Source organism: Schistocerca cancellata, chromosome 4 (genome assembly GCF_023864275.1).
Source record: "Schistocerca cancellata isolate TAMUIC-IGC-003103 chromosome 4, iqSchCanc2.1, whole genome shotgun sequence".
NCBI classification, from domain to species: domain Eukaryota; kingdom Metazoa; phylum Arthropoda; class Insecta; order Orthoptera; family Acrididae; genus Schistocerca; species Schistocerca cancellata.
The window spans coordinates 122,833,666-122,857,563 of NC_064629.1; positions in this window are offsets into that span (position 1 = coordinate 122,833,666).

Genomic DNA, 23,898 nt, shown 5'->3' on the forward strand with positions numbered 1-23,898 from the left:
ACGGTCACCACAGCCGGCGGCAGGATTACAGCTCGTGTGAGGTGAACTGCGAGGTGGGTAGGTGACTGCTTTTCCCTCCCCCCCCCCCCCCCTCCATTCAACCTCTGTCCTCTGTGTGCATTAGTAATGTGTTCGCCTTTTATTGTACTAATTAGAAGAATGTAGTCCTTGTAATTCTTTTCATGGACAAAAGACAGAGGAGAGAAATGTGCTGCGGTTTTTGATGCCTGTTGTCTTTGCAGATAGCATGTTTTGTCATGACAGTGATTTATATTTTTCAGTCAGTTCGCAGATTAATTGATCCTCACCTTGCACGCTAGTGTTCAAAACGTTCATGTCCTGTAATATCCAACGAAGAGCCAAGGTCGGCAACCCACTCTGAATCTTTTCATTACATTTCTGCAGCTAAGCTAGCAGATTTCACTGTGGTTTGGTATTTCACCATACTCTTCCCCAATTTCAACTGAAATTTTCTGAAAGTGACTAACTCGAGTGAAGTGGCCGCACGGTTAAAGGCACCTTGTCACGGATCGCGCAGCGCCTCCCCCTGGAAGTTCAAGTCTTCCCTCGGGTATATGTGTGTGTGTGTGTGTGTGTGTGTGTGTGTGTGTGTGTGTGTGTGTGTGTTTTGTTCTTAGCATAAGTTAGTTTAAATAGTGTGTAAGTCTAGGGACTGATGACCTCACGAGTCTGGTCCCTTAGAAACTGACACACATTTGAACATTTGAAACTGTCGATGTGTCTAAAGTGTGATCTGGAATAACAGACTGTCAAGAATCAAGAATGTTTATTGGCCATTGACCATACAGAGTGAAATAGGCTTCGTTTTTTGTACAAATCATAATAACATTTCTCGAGATAATTTATAGTAAATAGATAGTTGATATATAAGGAATTCGTAAATACCATACATAGTAAGACAGTGTATATAACGTTTATTCCACATTAAATTTACTAACTTGGTGAATACAGTTAATATACAAAGCTGACACACACAAAGTATATTGATATCGTGAATAGAGTGACTAAAAATGTTGTGCATCATTTATGTTAAATTATTGTCTATAGACAGCGAATTTAGCTATCATCTTACATGCTGATTATCATTATACATTATTTTGTTAATTGATAGACCCTCATGAGCAGAATAAACAGTGCATATAGTGGCGTCTACAAACTGATCTCATCACTACTCTGATCCCAAAACTGTCAAACAGTAAAAGGCATTCTCCAATAACCAATTGTGGAGCCTTTCCTTAAGTAGTTTTAAAGGCAGGATCCGACCAGTTTGTGATATAAACTGAAGTTTTTTAAAGTATTTACCCTGTGTGAGTTGCAAGGAGTTGTTAATCTGTATCTTGGTGTGTCATAATCTGCCTTCTTTCTAGTGTTGCAGTCATGAATTTCTTCCCTGGAAGGACCTTTCATGCCACTGCTTTTTCTATGTATTACACAGATGTGTATGTATAAGTTGACGACAGCCAGTAGTCCTAGCCTGGCAAAGAGAGGAGATAGTACTTCCTGGGACCTGCTTCACACATTATGCATAACGTTCTGTTCTGTATTCTCAAATTTTGGTAGTGTAGGTGGTATCTCCTCAAATGACAAGGCCAGAAGTTATATGTGATTGCAAGAGTCCAAAGTACATGAAGTCGTCACTAATCATGTCTGTAAGTTTCCAAAGCAGATAGGAGACCCTTGATATCTTTTTTGCATACCTGACATAATTGTTCCTCCTAGTTATGTGTAGAGTCAATATGCATTCCTAACAGTTTCACAGATTTGTCTTCTGTGGTTTTGGCCAATCCTAAAAGAAGCTGTTTGGTTTTATCTGGATTACAGATAAATTTATTTGATGAGAACCAGTGGACTGCAGGTTTGAGTGAGTCTTGTTTACTGTTACTCAAGGCTGAGATGTTCTGACGTGGGGAGCAGGGTCGCGTCATTAGCATAGCATAAGAGAGTCGTGAAGATATGAACCTATTAGTGCTAATGCTGGATTACATACCCCATAAAATTCTAGTTTTTCTGTCAGGATGTCAGGGGGAGTGCAGTCAAAAGCTTTACTTAGACCGCATAAAAAAAGTAAGTGGGTATACACAAGTGATTCAGATACCTTCGACCAAATTGGTGCGACTGATGTACTGTATTTACCCAATTATCAAAAGAGCATTTTCCCAATTCGTCATTCAAAAAATGCGGGATCGCCTTGTATTCGCTGATTAAGCTATTGGTGCTGAGGCTAACATTTTTACATTGTTTAGCAGAGTATATAGCAGTTGTCTTACATTTGCAGACGAAGCTTTGGCTACTAAGGTCACGTGCAAATTTATTTTGAAAGATTCAGAAGGCAGAGGTGAGCAAATGATGCTCGACGTCAAACCGACCCAAGGTTTTCCGATATGCCCAAGCACGAACAGTCACATTACATTTGACTCACACAGCGCTAGTGTAATGATGTGCTAGAAACTGTGAAATAGCTACTACTGAAATCTATTGCCCTCTGTAAAATTTGACGATTTTGTGACACAAAGGAAGAAGCAGCACCGTATTTTATCGTTTCACAAACTCTTAGTGCAAACCAGTTAACATACAACAAGAGTTCTCATACATATGTGGATACTCTGTTCGAAGCGGAAACGTTGGCCTTCAGAAAACATTACTTGATGATGAACCCAGATCAATATTTTGATTACGAGAGACTGTAATGATTTCCTAAGTGCATTGCAAACGAGTATTTCCCTCACTGTTCACGTATTACAATACTGTTTAGAAATGTCAGTAGTTTTCAATCACCTTTAGAGCTTTAAGTGAATTGGGACACAATGAAAACTGTAATTATTTGTTAAATATGGAAGACAATGGTCTACCTATCAAATCTTTTTCTTTACCATCGAATTGGAGAGCCAGTAACAGCCCATAGTTTTATATTTTGATAAATTTGAAACTATTCATTTAATTTCAGCAGGTGCGATGCTATACCAATTAAAAACATGATCTTCTGGTGAATGGGCATTGAGTAAACTGCATACGTATGTGTCTGTGGGAAGTAATACGTCGAATACAAAAGTTAGAAAAAGCCACAATCTCAAATTCCACTGGTTACTAGTAAGCTTGACACAATTTGTATGACAAATAGTACTCCTGCCTGAAGCAGCTGATCACATAGTGCATCCACTACTCTTCACCTATGGAAGTGTGGAACCAACAGAACTACGATCCCCATCCTAGAAACTATGGAGATAAAGTATCTGGCAGAAAGGAATTGGTTTCAGTTTTTTCCCCTTTGCGAAAATGTGCATTTACGAGTCACTATGACAGTCATACTATTGGCCAGTACGCGATGCCCTATAACACACACAGCACACCACATTAGGGCTCTTCTTCATAGCTTACATTGACAGGTGATGCCATCTGTAGGGATTTGTCAACAGAACCCATTGTCCGACCATGCTGAGCGAACGTACTGACCCACTGTCCTCTGTTCCTCATGCTTGAACGCCTTTGTATTCGCTTCCTTTCACGCTCTGTTACACATAGAAAAAACGATTCCGAAAATATTGCTCTGAGCCCACATTTTTCCCAAGTAGAGGCTTTACTACCTCAAAATGTGAAGGCGTCTTCTTGCCGTACACTATCTTATAGCGTGAGAGCACAATACTGATGAATTTTTTACAGTTATATGCTGATACAGTAGATGGGAGTCAAACCTCCATCATTTGGTTGGTGTTCATATATAAATATAGATTTGGCAGTTGTATGATGAATAGACTGTCATCTTTCATTGGTAGGGAAGGTCTAGTCCGAAGATTGTGAATGCGTAGCAAATCTGATAATTTCTCCATTAGATCAGCCATAAAATTGGTACCCTGATCTGTGGTTATTTTCAGCAATCCGAATTTGTCGTAGCACCCTGGTTATCCATTGAATGGTCTGGCAACAGCCATCCCCACTATTTCAAATGGTTTGGATGCTTCCAACCACCTTAGCAATTGAGGTCTGAGATCGGCATGTTGTGCACACAGTATTCAGTTTCTAATCTATTACTCAACGTCCTGCTCCTGGTCCACTGTCAAAAACTTTGGGCTGGTGATCGATCCGTTGCTCTCCGAGCTCCATGTCCTGCTGAAACATTGTCATATGGTGGCCTTAGTTCATTATCCCACGCAAATGCTAAACGGTTGTGAATACACATTTGACCTCTTAGCAACAAATAATCCTGAGTTAATAACGAGCATCAAAACCGACACAGGGATTAGTGAAAACAGGGTTGTCGTAGCTAGATTGAATATTGTAATCCCCAAATCCTCCAAAAATAAGCGAAAAATACACCTATTCCAAAAACCAGATAAAAATTCAATTGATGCCTTCCTGAGAGACAATCTCCACTCATTCCAAATTACTAATATAAGTGTGGGACAGATGTTGCTTGAATTCAAAGAAATAGTATCGGTAGCGATTGAGAGATTTATACCAAATACATTAACAAACGACGGAGCTGATTCACCTTAGTACACAAAAGGGGTTAGAACACTGTTGCAGAAACAACGAAACAAACATGCCAAATTTAAACACACGCAAAATCCCCAGGATTGGTGATCTTTTACAGAAGCTCGAAATTTAGCGCGGACTTCAATGCGAGATGCTTATAACAGATTCCACAACGAAACTTTGTCTCGAAACCTGGCAGAAAATCCAAAGACATTATGGTCGTATTTGAAGTATGATAGCGGCAAGAAACAATCAATACCTTCTCTGCGCGATAGCAATGGACATACTATCGAAGACAGTGCTGCCAAAGCAGAGTTGCTAAACACAGCCTACTGAAATGCCTTCACAAAAGAAGACGAAGTGAATATTCCAGAATTCGAATCGAAAACAGCTGCCAACAAGAGTGACGTAGAAGTCAATATTCTCGGAGTAGTGAAGCAACTTAAATCACTTAATAAAACCAAGTCTTCTGGTCCAGACTGTATACCATTTAGGTTCCTTTCGGAGTATGTTGATGCATTGGCTCCATACATAACAATCATATACAACCGATTCGCTCGATGAAAGATCCGTACCCAAAGAGTGGAAAGCTGCACAGGTTACACCAATACTCAAGAAAGGTAATAAGAGTAATCCACTAAATTACAGGCCTATATCGTTAACATCGATACGCAGCGGGATTTTTGAACATATATTGTGTTCAAACATTGTGAATTACCTCGAAGAAAACTGTCAATTCACACAGAGTCAGCATGGCTTTAGAAATCATCGTTCCTGTGAAACACAACTAGCTCTTTATTCACATGAAGTGTTGAGTGCTATTGACAAGGGCTTTCAGATGGATTCAGTATTCCTAGATTCCCGGAAGGCTTTTGACACTGTACCACACAAGCGACTTGTAGTGAAATTGAGTGCTTATGGAATATCGTCTCAGTTATGTGACTTGATTTGTGATTTTCTGTCAGAAAGGTCACAGTTCGTAGTAACTGACGGAAAGTCATCGGCTAAAACACAAGTGATTTCTGGCGTTCCCCAAGGTAGCGTTATAGGCGCTTTGCTGTTCCTTATCTATATAAACGATTTGGGATACTAACTGAGCAGCCGTCTTGGGTTGTTTGCAGATGACGCTGTCGTTTATCGACTAATAAAGCCATCACAAGATCAAGACAAATTTCAAAACGTCTTAGAAAAGATATCTATATGGTGCGAAAATTGGCAGTTGATCCTACTAAATTACTAAAAGTGTGAGGTCATTCACATGAGTGCTAAAAGGAATTCGTTAAACTTCGGTTACACGATAAATCTAAAGGCCGTAAATTCAACTAAATACCTAGGTATTACAATTAAGAACAACTTAAATGGGAAGGAACGCACAGAAATTGTTGTAGGGAAGGGTAACTAAAGACTGCGTTTTATTGGCAGGAAACTTGAAAAATGTGACAGATCTACTAAGGAGACTGCCTACACTACGTTTTCCGTCCTGTTTTAGAATACTGCTGGGCGGTGTGGGATTCTTTCCAGTAAAGACTGACGGAGTACATCGAAAAAGTTCAAAGAAGGACAGCACGTTTTGTATCATCGCGAAAGATGGGAGAGAGTGTCACAGAAATGATACAGGATTTGGGCTGGACATCATTAAAAGAAAGGCGTTTTTCGTTGCGACTGAATCTTCTCACGAAATTCGAATGACCAACTTTCTCCTTCGAATGCGAAAATATTTTGTTGACACCGACCTACATAGGGAGAAACGATTACCACGGGAAAAGAAGGGTAATCAGAGCTCGTACGGAAAGACATAGGTGTTCATTCTTTTGGAATAATAGAGAATTGTGAATGTGGTTCGATGAACCCTCTGCCAGTCACTTCAATGTGATTTGCAGAGCATCCATGTAGATGTAGATGTCGATGTAGTACTTTCTTTGAAAGCTGCAGGTACCACCATGCGTAGTCCACAGTCAACAAGCCTTTAGTGCGCAACCACAGTCTGCGACACACAAAGTCGGCGGTCAGTGTCAGCAGACCATGCCTCTTGCTACTCACCAATCTCCTATCCACCGCTCACAGTACCCGAACCTTTCTACTTGCTCGTGATGAAGAGTGTTTTAATCCTAGCAGCCACTTCAGCGCAGCAAGGTCTACCTCAACATTAAACTTTCTTCCCTGCAGGTAACAATGTAAGTACGTAATACAGTAGATGATGGCCAGCCTTTCCCGTTGTAGAATAATTCCGCTGCGCTTTATTGAACTGCCTCAATGCGTATGCCACTGAGTGTTCCTTGCCATCCACGCCCTGGTTAAGAATCCACCTGACAGCCAAATAACTCGCATCACATGATAAAATTACTTTTTAAACTTGGAAACGCCAATAATGGGCTTGTTGTTAATGCTCATTTTATATTCTCAAACACAGTTCGGCAGTCAGTAGATCACTGAATTTTCGCCCGATGCCTTAAAGAATGGTATAATGGCTCAGTAACTTCGGCAAAACACTTCTTAGAAATTATGAAAGCAGCTTTGTTTTCTGTGTTGGCAAGATGATGTGTATAGTATAAATTACATCTGGCTCAGTTTTGACCCCCTCGTGACTAATTCACGTGACCCAGAAACTCAACTTCTGCTGCAGCAAAGTGTCATTTATGAACACTCAGTGTTGAACATGCTATACAGTCTTTTGAATACCTAATCTAAGAGCTGTACATGCTTTTCCATATCCCTAGAAAATAGAGTGCTGACTAAAACCAGAGAAATGGATGTCTTGTCTTGACAATGTAATTCTGACAGCCTTCGGAAAGTAGCTCGCGTATTCTTGAAGCCGAATGGCATCCCGCGACATTGAGAGCACTTCCGTGGGGCAGTGAGTGCAGTATTTGGCCAGTCTTGAGGAACTACTTGCTACTGGTGATAACAACTTTTCAACCCCATCGTCAAATACTATGCACACGGATCCAAGTTATCCGGAGTCTCCGTTATATTTGTTATAGGATATGCATCGGTGGTAGTTCTAACATTCAGTTATCTGTATTCGCATGAAAACCTATAATTTCTTGTTCCGTCTGATGAATTTCTGGGCAACAATTAAAACAGCTGTCTCCCACGGATACGTGGGATACATTCAATAACGTCAGAAGCAACCTGTTCAAAAAAAAATGGCTCTGAGCACTATGGGACTTAACTGCTGAGGTCATCAGTCCCCTAAAACTTAAAACTGCTTAAACCTAACTAACCTAAGGACATCACACACATCCATGCCCGAGGCAGGATTCGAACCTATGACCGTAGCGGTCGCGCGGTTCCAGAATGAAGCACCTAGAACCGCTCGGCCACAACGGCCGGTGGTAATTCTCCACCACGATTAAAAAAAAGAGTCTGACTTGTAGCAGTGAATCTTATCACTATTCTGCTTTTTCCTCGAAGTGACTCATCTTCTCATGTAATGTAGATACATTGACAGTCGGTGTGGAATGAAGGTCTCGACCCGACATACCTAAATCGTCATACTGCAGGATGTCTCAGAACTATATAATCTCCATCTATTTCTCTTACGCTTACTTCACTACCATGCAGAAAATACTATGTACAATGTATTAATATGTTTACAGGATTCCAACGGCTCCACAGCACACACCATCTCACTTGGTAGGTCACGGCCCACACTCACCAAGACTATCATTTCCGTACCTCTCGGTATCGTACCGTGCAAACTGAAGTAAAGTCAACACGTCTGCAGTTTATTTGGTATCACCTTCATTATACGTGAAACTTGCGACAATGTCACACAAGCAGCGGTTGTTTCCAGCTAGAATGTTGCCCCATAACCAGAAAATCTAGGTCCACGACCATGCAATACCCATCACCAACAAGTAGCAATACTTCCATATGCTCCCAAAAATTTCTTAGTCCAACAATGAAACTGAGCCATGTTGATCCCAATGACACAATATCATTGTCTCCTGCTCCTGCCTTAAGCAGAATAAATCTATAAAATTCTGCGTTTTGCCTTGACGCATAGGGTTGTGCGTTAACCTTCGTAATTATGTCTGAAATTTCTGCGACAAGCCATTAAGCTGTCCTCTAAAAAACGTCTAGCTGTTTTGTTTCAAAACGATTTGTGAAGCCCCTTTATAAACTGTTCAAATGTCTGTGCCTCACAGTACATGACGCACATCTTCGCATCTCCATTCAACCGTAATTAAGCAAACCGGCCAGATGAGACATGCTTGCATACGGCTAAAATAAGGGCAGCTTTCAAATCGCTAATAAATACTAACACATCCTCAGTGAATTTGCCCAAAAAAGGAGACACCAAATTAGCTGCAGCAGGATCTGTAGGAGGGATAGAGATATTCAGTGGAGCTTTTACCTCTACCGTCTCAGCTTGTCTACATTCGTTAACGGCTCCCAAAGTGCCTCAATAGAGTTGCTGAAAACTGTAGCAATGATAGTTGCACATTGAAAAGTTCGACCGCTTCGTGGTCATGCTGTTCACGTCTCCATTTTTTGTACAACCTCCATTTGAAAATACAACAAATGCTGGGCCACCACAGTAAACAAACAACCGGAGACTAAGATTAAACAATATGTCTAGCACTCGTAGAAGCTTTGGTTATGGAGCGCAGCAGTGCTCTGATTCTCGTAGGCCCACAATGCAGTGTAGCTGGCATTCGTATTGTGCATGGCTACTTGTGTCCAGACAGACTGCAGCACTGACACGTAAGTGAATGCAGGTAGCATTCCTCACAGTTGCTCATGAAATGTTAAAGGCCCACAGGCTCATGCTGCTTCAGCAAAGAGACTTTTATGATGCGGTGAACGTCCTAAGGATTAATTATGCCTGTAACACAGAAAAAGTAGCCAAAATCAAGAATCGCTCACTAAAGTGTAAGGTGAACCAGAAGTTAACTTTGATACCAGATGACATCCATTACCAGATGCAATGCCAGTGGGGCGGGACGTAATTACGTTGGGGGATCTCTGAGGCCTGACTGCGTTCAGCAGGCTGTCCGACACTCACATGGCTTTGGTGAGTGGATTCCGGTCTAATGCCCATGTGCATTAGTAAAACAGTATTAAGACACCAAATTGTTGTTGTTGATGAAGTACAACCGTTGACGTTTCTACACTCCAGACAGCTGGCTTTGGTGGGGGCAGTGGTTGGAGGCATCCACCCGGTACACTGTGACCGAGGCGAGCAGCGGCATCATCGGCTCTGGCCGTGTGACGTCAGTAGACCTGACAGTCCTGCGCCGGTGTGGCCGAGCGGTTCTAGGCGCTGGAACCGCGCGACTGCTATGGTCGCAGGTTCGAATCCTGCCTCGGGCATGGATGTGTGTGATGTCCTTAGGTTAGTTAGGTTTAAGTAGTTCTAAGTTCCAGAGGACTGATAACCTCAGATGTTAAGTCCCGTAGTGCTCAGAGCCATTTGCACCATTTGAACCATCGGCCCTACGCAGCCGACACGTTGAAAGAGTGCCTTAGTTACTGGATATATTCCGTGAATGCTTAATCCGTGAAACATTACCTACTTTCGTGTTTTATCTTTCATTTATCCTGCACTGGTTCGAAAACTTCGATGCCTACCACTCCCGTCCGGTATGACTGACCACGGCTGTTAACCTTGGGATCTAGTTTTGATTAACTTTTGTGTTTTCGGCATTCAATAACAATCGGGTCTGCAATACTTCAAGATATGGCCAATTCACGTGGAACAAATTCCTTACTAATTGGCTTCTGATTTTCTTTGCATTCTACTCTTTTTCAAGTAACAACTGAATCGTAACCACAATAATAGAGCGGGTGGAAGAACGTAGTATTTGTTTCCACTCATTTACATCCCAGAAATAAGCATGTAACCGTTTATTTACTTCGGAATATTATCGCAAACTATGCCTCGAGGAGATGCAGAGACAGAAGTACCTTATGCTATGCAGATGCCCACATGGGCACAAAATGGTTCAAATGAGCACTATGGGACTTAACATCTATGGTCATCAGTCCCCTAGAAGTTAGAATTACTTAAACCTAACTAACCTAAGGACATCACACAACACCCAGTCATCACGAGGCAGAGAAAATCCCCACATGGGCACAATGTTTCCCCCACTATCACAACGTGATGTACAAATTATGGGTGCATAATTTAATATGTGAAAGGATATAGTTATGTGACTGTTATGACCCCAGTTACTAAGTTTGAAAACGTACGCTACAGTCCTACTGCTGGTATTAATGTGTGGACACGAAAAATTTTGATCTGCTTTTGTCCATTATCACTTGATGGATGAGAAAATCTAAAATACTGGACCTATATAGTCCCGCATGGTATCACTGGAATGTACGCAAAAAGATCTGCATACATCTCTTGCTTAAAATTAATCTACATAAAATTCGCAAATATGTGTCGGTAAGATACCGGCCACTGCACATGTTTCAAATGAACGACGATTTCTTAGAATTTACGTGATCAGCCCATTCTCTGTGTATCAGTGAGGTTGGTGAACATAGAAACGCTGTTAGATCTGTTTAGCTGAGGTGGGTATCGAATTAAAAAACCACTTACTGCACAGAATTTGATTTCTACCATCTCCTAATAAACAGTGACGTTAACAGCTTGAAAATTAAAGAGCCTGCTAAGCTAGGATGAAGTCCAGAATTGTAACTACATCACACGTACAAAGCGGAGTCTACAACTAGCATTTACTCTCAAACAGATCAAATAAATTACACAGTCCTACACTTCATCGCGAATCATTTCTATCTAGTAACGTGAGTAAATTAAACTGGTTTCCAAATTACTAAAGCTTGGTTCTTAGAAGACTGCAGAGCTGTGCAAAAGCGTTACACACCAGGTTCAGGGCAGGTCTGCCCCCTCAGCCTGTCTTAGACTTTATGGGGTAATGGAAGGAAGAGCATTTCCACAAACTTCACTTCCCCCCCCCCCCCCCCCACGGGTAGCTGGCAATCTTCTCACTAGAGGCAACCTCTCTGAATCTGCTTTGAGACTGGAAGTAGTTGATATCCAGATCCTACACCACTCTACTACCCTTAGGCACGGATAGAGCACAATGAAAATTATCTTGCAAACGTGCTGGGTGGAAGGTGGCAACAGTCACAGTGTAGCCCTCCAAATGGTCCGATAAGACTTAGCGTGGACTTCAAAAGTCCTTCAGCAATGAAAATTAATTAAATAAACCCTAATTTGAATCAATAACTGCTTCCAATGTGGGTAACTTGGAAGTAGATACCCTTGGTTTACCGAAGCAGCTTAAATCACTTAATAAAGACCAGATTATATACCAATTAGATCACTTTGAGTATGCTGATATAATAGCTCCATTCTTCACACTCTTATACAGTCACTTGCTGGATGAAAGTTGCACAGTGATACCACTAATCAAGAAATGAAGTAAGAGTAATCCAGTGCATTACTACCCATACACTGACTTCTGTTTCTAGTAGGGTTTTGGAACATATAATGTGTTCCAACATTGTGAATTACTTTCTGAGGATGAAGAGCTAGTTGGCATTCACAAGAAGAATATTTTCTGAATCAGTGCTGACTGTCTGCCATTAGACAGTTTTCTTCGAACTAATGAGTGCTATCGGCTGGGAATCTCAAATTGATTCCATATTTATGGAATTCCAAAATGCTTTCCATAGTTTTCCTTACAAGTGGCTTCTTATTAAATTTCATGCATATGGATTGCCGTCACAGTTGTGCAGCTGGGTTCATGGTTTCCTGTCAGGAAGGTGAGAAGTGATATCCAGCATTCCCCAGAAGTGTAATAGGCGCTCTACTGTTTCTAATCTGTATAAATGGTTTAGGAGACAGTCTGAGTAGCCCTCTTAAAACTGTTTGCAGATGATGCTGTCATTTACTGGGTAAGAAAGGCATCATAGTATCAAAACCAGTTGCCAAATGATATAGACAAAATATTTGTATGATGCAAAGAGCGGCAATATGACCCAAATTGAAAAGCTTGAGCTCATCCTTATGAGTACTAAAAGAAATCCGTTAAATTTCGATACATGATCAATTACATAAATCTATAGATTGTCAGTTCTACTAGATATCTAGACAATGCAGGCAGGAACCACTTAAATTGGAATGATAACAGGCAATAACGTTGTGGGAAGCCAATGCAATAAATTACGGGATATCGGAGCCCGCACGGAAAGATTTAAGTATTCGTCTTCCGTGTGCTGTTAGAGTGTGGAACAGTACACAAATAATGCGAATGCTGTTAAATGAACCCTCTGCCAGGCACTTACGTGTGAACTGCAAGATAGTCGTGTAGATGTTGATCGATGATGTGCTGCACCAACAGCATCAGAATCTCCACAAAGGGTCTTGCAGTTCCACAGAATGTCATAGCCAGCTAGATGAGTAGACAGCAGACTGACTTAGGTCCCTCCTCCAGGCTGCTCTGCTACAGACCCACGTAGCTGCACTGAAAATGAGCAGTTTTTATGTGAGGCTGCTCCGTATGTGTCATGTTACTGTGAACCTATGGAGACATCACCTGGCCTGCTTTGTCCATCTGATCAGCTTTCCTGAATGCTCCGTGACGTCCCAACGTTCCATTTCACTCGCTCTGGCTACTATATTTTGTAGCATCAGTATACTGCTGTTGCGTGTAAGTTACAGTTTCTTAGTTAATCATGCACAGTCAGAATGATGGAACCTCTCTCTTAAGATATTTCGCTGCATAGGCGTCTGATTACCCCGCTCATATCGTATGTAGCGATCTGTTCCATAAATCAGACATAATAACTGCAATATTGACGGTATCTGCAAACTGAAACTCCACTCGATTACTACGGCTCTGCCTGGTTACCTCAGATTACTGAGTTGCCAGGGAAGATGCCTAAAGTTTTACTTGGCTGGGCCGCTATTTTTTTTTTTTTTTTTTTTTTTTTTGTTTTGCAGCACAGCACTACATTATAGAGTGCTATCAAGATTCTAGTAAAAGACTTAGATGTATCAGATAGCTATCCACTGGTGAGTATCATTTGAGTGTTTGACATTTTTCGAGTAGAACAGATTTGGTTACCAGATTTCATGCACTAAACACCAGGAATAAAGCTCTTTAAATTTTACAATGGGTGTTTAACCCACATGCAGGAAATGGCTGGCCTCCACCACACTTCCCTCATTCCAGGCATCAAAAACATTTTGTACATACACAATCAGTATTTCAAATAGGTAGTTGATCCTGGCGTTGATGCACGGTTTGTAATGGAGATAATTCACGTACTTGAAAAAAACAAGAGTATGCATTCCGAACAAGGTTAGCATTGACTAGTCTCCACTGCAGTACTGAGTGACAGCTATATTCCCATACTGTGTATTGTGAAGTGAACCATCTCCCCTCTGGTAATGGGATTAGCATAGTATTTGGACACAGAGTGCATGGGAGTCTGCTGGAGCAAGGTTATCGTCTGGCCTAAACCAAGCCTTGTAATTTTTACATTGTAATCGAAGTGATTCTGTCCACTCGCAAAATCAAAATGTGGTGGCAGACTATCCAGGTCTATGTATGTAGCCAACCAGCTCAGGTACTTGGCATGACTTCATGTTGAGTGGAAGTTTTTGGATTGAACTTTTACCGAAGTATATGGAAATGATACGCCACATTGTTGGGTACATGTGAATGCTCTGGGTAGAAATTAGAGATCAATATTTCGATGCCAAGATGTTTGTGGAAGCATTAATTGCAGGCCTATCATGTACAGCACTGACGAAATTATTGGAATAGCCAGGAAGATAAGGAATAACAGTGTTACAGTGCTAGCTGTCAATAGCGTTCGTGTGTGCCAGCTGATCATTTGATGTAGCAGAATAATACAAGAACAGGATATGTGTTGCTAATGTTTAGGTGTCAAGTAGGAATAGGGTGCATCTCCTTATGCCAGGGTGTAAGATTCTTAATCCAAATGACCTAGAACAATTATAAAAAAAATTATTTCTCAGGTTGATTGCACTTAATCTTGATTTAAGCTGGAAGGTAAACCATAATTGACATGCATACTTCTTTTGGTTTACGGAAAGGTCAAAGAAAGATTTTATTGCTGTAATGAAACCTTCTTGGAAAGGCAACAATCCATCACCGTCAATTAGCTTAGTTCAAGACATCCAAGGATTTCTCTTATAGTATTCCCCTGAATTATTATATTGATTTCAAATGCACTACACGGAGGTGAACATTTATCATTTGGAGGTTTGGAGTTCACGACATCTTTGATGTATTGAAGAGCTTCAGTAGTGTCCTTAGGTAGAACATACTCAAGCGGCTGAACCGTTAGTTATGAAAAATTGCATGTTTCCATCCATTGTATCCAAGTGCATTTTGGTAATTGATATGTTATTGTGAAGTCACTTTTTTGGTGTTAACAAACACTACGATAGAGAAAGCTTCCAATTTCCAAACTATTACACAGCAGAATGCCTCTTGTCAGTGCGCTCACTCCAGGACAATTTCAACAGATACGGTGTGTTGAAGGAAACCATATGCTATTGCTGTTACCTGCTGGATTCAGAAAAGGTTTCATTTAATACCTGATACTTTCTGTACGTACATCACATGTCACAGCTACAGCATACGTTGAAGATTCCTTGACAGTCTTGACGATAGTCTGAAGCACACTACTAGTCATAACTGTACAGTAATTTTAATAAACTAGTTGGCTATACAATCCATGAATCTTGACAACCAGAACATTGGAATGTGGATCAACTCCCATGAACAACAACACTTAACAGATGCATGAAGGGATATAATTGTAGACCTGGCAAAATTTATTTTTGAGGGCGTAGTTGTGAAAGTAAAAAATCCTTTTCTAAGTGTGTGACTTTGGGGAGAGGTCTCATAAAGTTAATGCATGGGCTCTCCCCTCTGAATTCCATTTGATCCTCTGTTTCTGTTTAACAGATGACGCATAAGTGTAGAAAGTGTTCTTTTATACTGTTTTACACTAGTACAATTGACATATGGCTATGTCTTTCACAACGGGTAATCTATTTGTCTGCTTTGAAGAAAGAAAACTGAAGAGAGCATTTGTTCTGCTCTTCAAGGCTGTCAAATCTTCCTAGTTCCACTTCTTTCTGCACCTCCCTCTCGTATGAGGTTGATGGCACAAAATATCAACCAATTATAGAATGTCTGAATCTGAAGAACCATCAGCATTACCAATGACATTCTGAGTTGTTTTCAAGGCCCCAGAGGACTGTTAGTAATCAAAACATGACATTCTGGCCTCACCTGTACGTCCATTAAAGGATTCTGGCTCATTTTGGGATGTAGGTGGGGTAAGAAGCCTCTGTTAACTATAGTCAGATTAAAATTACTTGATAGTTGGTGGTTCATGCTTTGGAGCTGGTTTCCTTTAGAGTGCTCAACATCAGGCCCAAAGAGTTTGCTGTTGCAAAACTGTCACGACATTTGGTTAGTTCACTTTCAATTCCTTATCCGGCTTTTTTTAATGGTGTGTTTAGATCATGAATCCTGGGTTTGGCCCTTTTATTTCACATTTCATCAGGCGTGGATAACCACACCAAAAACCAATCTCCCATCCCACACGCACTCACACACACATGTGCGATACTAATGAAAACACTCATTTCATACACAGCACTAACCACACTACTGGATCCTTCTGCACGACATGTGATTCGGCGCCATTTGTTTCGTTGTTAAAATTACAGAAATTGGCTTACATTACATTAGATAAGATTTACACAGTATTGTGCGACGTTAAATTTTTAAAAGCTAACATTCATCATTTCGGCTGGGTCACCGTAGTCAAGGATATAACCAGATGCTCTGTAGTAGCATAGCATAACGCGGTGCTTAGTGTAAAAATTTGATGTGGAGATGTCCGTAGGTTCGAACCTAATCAAATAAAGCGATATTTTTTACTTCTACATCTAATAAAAAGACTCTGATTATTAATTGGATTGAATTAAGTGGTTCAAATGTAATTTATTTCTAATACATAGCTGTAATGTTTTCATCATCGTATTAACTTTTCTATTATGTCTTATTTCTCTTCCTATCACTCTTTATTCATTTGGAATCTGCATGTGTCGTCTATAATCTGAAACAAAGTACCAACCGGGACTGCTCATTGATTGGCTCCAATATCGTGTCTCAAAACGCAATTTTCAAATCTTGTTCTTGTTGCCTTCAGTCTGAAGACTGGTTTGATGCAGGTTTTAAAACAACACACAGATACCATTTGCTGTCAACTCTACTTTTCCACCACTGAAATTGTATACTGCTTGTTGTTAACTTAAATAATTTACCCCTGCAGAAGAGAAATACTTTACTGACGAAAATAATCGCAGAGTTAATAACTGCTCCGGATCAGCACCAGGTCTGATTTTAAAAAAGTATTGAAGGAATTCAGCAGCAGGCTGCCACATCTGTTACTTTACCGATAGGTTCGAACAACATGCACGTATTACAGAGTTGATTGGGTTGTTTGGGAGAAGAGACCAAACTGCTAGGTCTCATCGGATTAAGGAAGGATGGGGAAGGAAAGCGGCCGTACCCTTTCAAAGGAACCATCCTGGCATTTTCCTGGGGCGATTTAGGGAAATCATGAAAAACCTAAATCAGGATGGCCGGACGCGAGATTGAACCGTCGTCCTCCCGAATGCGAGTCAAGTGTGCTAGCCACTGCGCCACCTCGATCGGTCACGTATTACAGAGAATGTGAACTTAAATGGGAATCCCTGAAGGGAAAACGACCTCCTTTTGAGGAACACTGTTGTGAAAAATTAGAGAACCAGCATTTGAAGCTGAATGCAGAATTATTCTACTGCTGACAACGTACATTTCGCATTAGGACCATGAGGATAAGATTAGAGAGATTAGAGCGAGGAACAACAGATTGTCTATATGCCCCTGTACAAGCCCTGTTTGCGAGTGGCACAGAAGTGGAAATTGCTAATCGTGATACAGGATACCCTCGGGCATGCACTATACGCTGGTTTTCGGAGTATGTATGTAGATGTACAGAAAATGAAACAACACATATGAAACACCATCCCCTTCTATCTTCATGATGTATGAAATGAGTCTCCCTTACCCTAACTGTTGATTCGACTACCCCCGGTGTTGACGTCGTCATTGGTGATGTTACTTTTGGTTGTTATGAGTTCCGATGTTAAAGATCACACACAGCTTCCTGTGCACAGTATACACCGAGAATAACTTGCACAAACAAACACTACAAATATCTTTGTAACTGTTTATGTAAGCTATTCTCGATGTATACTGTGCACTGGAAGTAGTGTGTGGTATTCAACATTTGTGAAACTGCACAGATGGACCATAAGGAAACTTGGTCAACAAAATAAAGCAGAACCTCATATATCGAAAACATTACAGAAAAATGGAATAGTAGAAAGAGGAAACATACTTGAAAAGAGAATCATTTCCCAAAACGCGGTGTTTAAAATGTGAATAAAAGAAAATCGTGGTTAATAGCAAAGAACTTACTCATTAACAAACACACTGACCTTCCAATATTTTGCCTTAGACAAGCCCAATATGACTGCAATTTTTTGTGTGTCCCTGTAGTCATCGCTACCATGGCAACCTCCATTCACGTTACAACTGTCGTTAACGATGCTTATCATTGTTTAACTTCCTCTGCTGATAGAACGAAAACTTTGTGCTTCATGCCATCTGTTTGGTGTTTGGTGGAGCGACATCGACAAATGTAGGTTCTGAGTCTGATGGCTTGAGAGGATCTTACGTCTTGGGTTACTTGGTGTGGCATAGTCCCGAGTTTTCTTCTTTCTCTTTTCTACGGCTTTGGGGATTTCTACTCTCCAAGGACTCACCCTGTCGGGGTAGGAACTGAAGAGGAACTGGCAGCCCTTGGACACGAAATGCGTGTCTCCTTCAACCACTCAGTGATAATGTTCACTGGTCCCAAGACAACGAGGTCATTAATCTTCCTTTCTTCCCGTCACTGACAGGCATCAGGTTGCTGGTCTGGAGAGGGTCCTGTAAGATGAGCCCAGTCACTACTAGATGCTGGAGGACAACACTGCTTCTCCAGCTGGGTGTGGGGAGGTGATGTCCCGAAATACGGTAAACAATAAAGATACTTCCGGTTATCTCGACAATCGTCGCAGAACACGATGTCTTTGAGACGTTATATAAATGATAGTACTTTCTCCAGGATTCTTAATATGATACACTAACGAAGACATTAAGTTGTCTAATTTCTCAATCTTATTTTAGGGAAGCACATTTCTAGGATTGGAAAGGGGGCGGGAAGTCGTCTGCAGTTTCTATAGTATGCTTCATTTTTTCCTCTCACAGTGTTCTCAAGGCAGGGGAGTTATCGGTCATTAAGAAACATCTGAATTTGTGTGGAGAGATTGCTGGAGCCTCACGGCCATCAGCTGATAAGTTTGTTCTTTTCACTGTGCTAGATATCCGTCCTGTGCCATCTACTCCGAACAAGATCTCTACCCTCATATGGCAAGCAGTCAGACAGACGCCAACCTGCCTCGACAGGCACTTCCAAAATCTGACAACTACTCGTCATCGTGCACCTGGAGGTAACAGTTCAGGCCTCAGTTGCGTGCTCTTGCGTTATCAGTGACTGCCTCTGCGTGTGATTATTAGCGTGACGTGACTGTCATAAAAATCGTAACAAATCGCTGAAATTCCAGCAGAGCCGGTCTTAGCATTGGCAGTTTGCTCCATCACTCCTGTTCGACACCACTGCTGCAGTAGACACATGCAACAAGTAGGAAAAAAATTAAACAGTATTACAAGAAAGGGACTGGGTCAGTCTGCTGTGTGGTGAGGTGTGGGGTTTGCCATGTGTCGTTCTGCAGCCAGGCTGTTCTAGTTCTAGTTCTGTGCCCTTCGTATCTGTAGTCTCTTAGTGGGCTCTGTATAATCACGGGCAGTTTCAATGGCAGAGACACTCACCTGCTAATTTGGTTAGTTAATTAGGTCTGGATGGTTTGTAAATGGCTGCACAGTCGGAACCGTGGCTCCAGCTTCAGCACGTCGTCCTGTTAGTGTTGAATTTGCTGTTCAAAGTGCAGTCCCAAAACGCTGTCCCCGACGGTGGAGAGATTGCTGGAGCCTCACGGCCATCAGCTGACAAGTTTGTTCTTTTCGCTGTGCCAGATATCCGTCCTGTGCCACCTACTCCGAACAAGATCTCTACCCTCATATGGCAGGCAGTCAGACAGACGCCAACACTTTGTCGTCCGGCGACACCACAGTGGTGTCGTGCGCGAAATAGCGGTCTAGGGCCGGCGACACCACAGTGGTATCGTGAGCATAGAATCGCACAGTGGCCGGAGACAGCATTTTAGTATCTTTTGCATTCTACATCTACATTCTACATCTACATTTATACTCCGCAAGCCACCCAACGGTGTGTGGCGGAGGGCACTTTACGTGCCACTGTCATTACCTCCCTTTCCTGTTCCAGTCGCGTATGGTTCGCGGGAAGAACGACTGTCTGAAAGCCTCCGTGCGCGCTCTAATCTCTCTAATTTTACATTCGTGATCTCCCCGGGAGGTATAAGTACGGGGAAGCAATATATTCGATACCTCATCCAGAAACGCACCCTCTCGAAACCTGGCGAGCAAGCTACACCGCGATGCAGAGCGCCTCTCTTTCAGAGTCTGCCACTTGAGTTTGTTAAACATCTCCGTAACGCTATCACGGTTACAAAGTAACCCTGTGACGAAACGCGCCGCTCTTCTTTGGATCTTCTCTATCTCCTCCGTCAACCCGATCTGGTACGGATCCCACACTGATGCGCAATACTCAAGTATAGGTCGAACGAGTGTTTTGTAAGCCACCTCCTTTGTTGATGGACTACATTTTCTAAGGACTCTCCCAATGAATCTCAACCTGGTACCCGCCTTACCAACAATTAATTTTATATGATCATTCCACTTCAAATCGTTCCGCACGCATACTCCGAGATATTTTACGGAAGTAACTGCTACCAGTGTTTGTTCTGCTGTCATATAATCATACAATAAAGGATCCTTCTTTCTATGTATTCGCAATACATTACATTTGTCTATGTTAAGGGTCAGTTGCCACTCCCTGCACCAAGTGCCTATCCGCTACAGATCTTCCTGCATTTCGCTACAATTTTCTAATGCTGCAACTTCTCTGTATATTACAGCATCATCCGCGAAAAGCCGCATAGAACTTCCGACACTATCTACTAGGTCATTTATATATATTGTGAAAAGCAATGGTCCCATAACACTCCCCTGTGGCACGCCAGAGGTTACTTTAACGTCTGTAGACGTCTCTCCATTGATAACAACATGCTGTGTTCTGTTTGCTAAAAACTCTTCAATCCAGCCACACAGCTGGTCTGATATTCCGTAGGCTCTTACTTTGTTTATCAGGCGACAGTGCGGAACTGTATCGAACGCCTTCCGGAAGTCAAGGAAAATAGCATCTACCTGGGAGCCTGTATTTTCTGGGTCTCTTGAACAAATAAAGCGAGTTGGGTCTCACACGATCGCTGTTTCCGGAATCCATGTTGATTCCTACATAGTAGATTCTGGGTTTCCAAAAACGACATGATACTCGAGCAAAAAACATATTCTAAAATTCTGTTGGCGTTTTTTTTCAGGCAAAATAAGTTACACACGTCAACAAGTTTTTTTTTTCATAGGTTCTTGTGTCCTTTCATGATGGCAGACGAGGCCGACGATACAATTATTTACTATGAATGCGCGGACGTCTTGTCTGACGTTCCGGACGACTTGGCGGATCGGGAAGAAGACAATGGATAGCAAAAAAATAAAAGTGTAGCAGAATCGTCGGAAGATAGTGAAATACGTCCGAGAAGAATTCGGCGAATGCTACGGTTGCCAAATGATTCGGAAGAATCAGACAAAGATGACGGTGCACAGTGGTCAGACTTTGATTTATCGAGGACTAATATTAAATTTGAAGACTCTCCAGGTTCAAACATATTTGCCGAAGATATACAGAACATCGAGGATATCGTAGAATTATATATTTGGAACGATCTATTTGAATATATTAGCAACGAGGCCAACAAGTACTACATTCAAAACTGCAGTAGAAGGAAACTGGATTAAAAAAAAGCCAAATTTGTCGAAGTACGGGACCCGAACTTAGAAAGTGGTGTGGGCTTGCTATCCTTATAGGAATTGCAAAGAAAGCAAGGACTGATGATTATCGGTCTACGAATCCGTTGATAGACACACCGATACTTCGCAAAACGATGTCTCGCAACCGATTCAGACAGTTATTATAATTTTTACATTTGTCGGACCACAACAATAAACCGGATAATCCGACCGGCTCTCCAAAGTGCAATTCATAATTGATGATTTTTCCAGAAAGTTTAAATAACCAAATATTTGAAACAAACAAATTTTGAATTTATTTACGTATGTTATTCTTCGATATTTCATGAAAGTAGGGAAACAGGGTTGAGAACTTATGAGAACTATAAATTTTTAAATTTTACTGATCTCAGCGTTAATCTCCCTATAATGTCAAGAACGGCCGACGACCAGCCAAGTAATCCGAATCAGCGCTGCCGCTGCCTAGCGAGTCGATTTGTACGAGACGTGCAGGTGACAAAAGTGTCAAAAATGCTATGCGGCGGCGTGTTCAGCATACGAACGTGATGGTTACGTGCGTATTCCATAACTACCAGCTCTTTATGACTATCATGGCCACCGACAATTAAGGTGACTGGATTCGTACCTGCTGCCAGAAGGTGCTGTTCAAAATGCCACAGCCATTGCAAGAACACGTGCCAATTCATCTAACTGCTCTCAGGAGCTCCACCGAAAAGTACATACCATCAAGCGACTATCTATGGTATCTATGGTATCATTACGTGTGTCCATGACACACATTGCACACAAAATGTTTCTGCTATGTATTTCTTTCTTCTTGCAGTAGAGACATTGCCGTCAGCACTCCTTGCATATTATGTCCAAATCTTAATGCTATGATCCTCGTCAGGATCATGAGTTGTATTCCAAATCAGACTATACACAAATGAAACGTCGGGAATACTCGCCTCATACATCATAGTAACAAATAAAAATGTATCATACAAACCCCATAAAACCTACGTTAGTCCACTGCGTTGTAATGTGGATGGAGAAGGCAATGCTGTAGGCAAAGCGGCTGGTTAAACCACTCGATTCACAGTGAGAAGCATCGCAGATGTCAGCTCTAGCAAAGTTGATGTGCAATACATTGCGGAATGACGGAGACATGTCCTGTGCCACATATACAGACGCTTTTCGTGCAAGTCGAAGCACAAGTTGATATTGTGGTGCTCAGAACTGAAATGTACAAAAGAATGCACTCCGAAAATGAAGGGTTTGTCATGCAGATTGATAGTATGATTCCCATCGACACATATGTACCCCCATTCGGTGTGCCAATAGTTTCTATTGGTTATAGAAGTACACGTCCAGAGGCTGGCAGTACTTCGTAGCTTTCAGGCTACAACTGCATATCCCTGTAACCAAAGGATTTGGTCAATAAAAAATTTGTCTGTTTGTCCTGACCACGAATCCAACGACAGAATGACAGGTCTCGTTGTTTCCGTTTCCAATACCTTTCACATCCAAGACAAAACAAGTGTTGTAGTCACCGTCCAACTAACAATGCAGTCACATTCTATGTTCAGTGGTTTGTTCCATTGTAGTGCTTGGGACTCGCGTTTGCTAAACTTGCCACATTATTCATGAATGCAGGTATACAATTTCTTCATAATGTGTCTGACGTGGACAAAAGCACTTGAATTTTATAACAGTGGAAAATACATGTGACAGTAGCATGACGCCTTCAGTTGCCTTCAAATCAACTCTGGTCGGTATTGAACACTGTATCGGCATCAGTGCCATTGGCAGTAATATAATCCGTCACCTTTGGCTCAAACTCCAGGGCTTTTTATCACAGTGATGTCCATCCCCTTAGGGGGCTCGCCACTCTTTGGCGTGTTCGTGATTGGCAATCACGGGACCCCAGCCTTTGCAGCATTTTTCCCCTTCCGTGCTGCACATCTATCCTCTTGCTATTCTTTTTCCCCTCCCTTGCGGAACATGTCAGGGATATTTTTGGGAATGTTCTGCATTCTGTCGCTGACGTCAGAACAGTCTTACGTTTGTTTTTCGCTCCCTTTTCCTTTCTTTGTTTCCCTTCTCCTCTCGTTCCTATGCTTCGGCGTTTGAGGATCCTCTTTTTCTTCTTCTTCCCTACTGAAGGCCAGCCCAAACGTCTGACGCGTAACAGATGACTGGGTAACGCGTAATGCCCAGCCCCAGGTCGACAGGTAGAGTTTTAACATACCCCCTGGTACAGGCCAGGCCCAGGGTGGTGTGATTGCCTGAGCTG